We start from the raw sequence: 267 nt of genomic DNA on the forward strand, positions 1-267 counted from the left end.
CACCACCTCCTCCTCCTCCTGGCCGAGAGGAGAAGGGAGGGAATCCAGCTGGAGCTGGCTGGCCATCCCTGGGAACTGTCCAGAGGAGATGGCCAACACCAGTTAGTTTTCATCCACGTCTCTTCCTTCCTCTGCGTCCGTCCAGTAAGGAAAGCACACTACCCCGTTTTAGAGGTGAGAAGACAGCCCCGCCGTGCTGCAAGGCGTATCTGAGATCAGACAGGTAAGCCAAGGAGCCACCAGGATGCGAGCTCACCTTCACTAGTC

Source organism: Echinops telfairi, unplaced genomic scaffold, assembly GCF_000313985.2.
Source record: "Echinops telfairi isolate 266 unplaced genomic scaffold, ASM31398v2 ScPeMD7_7475;HRSCAF=8513, whole genome shotgun sequence".
NCBI classification, from domain to species: Eukaryota; Metazoa; Chordata; class Mammalia; order Afrosoricida; family Tenrecidae; genus Echinops; species Echinops telfairi.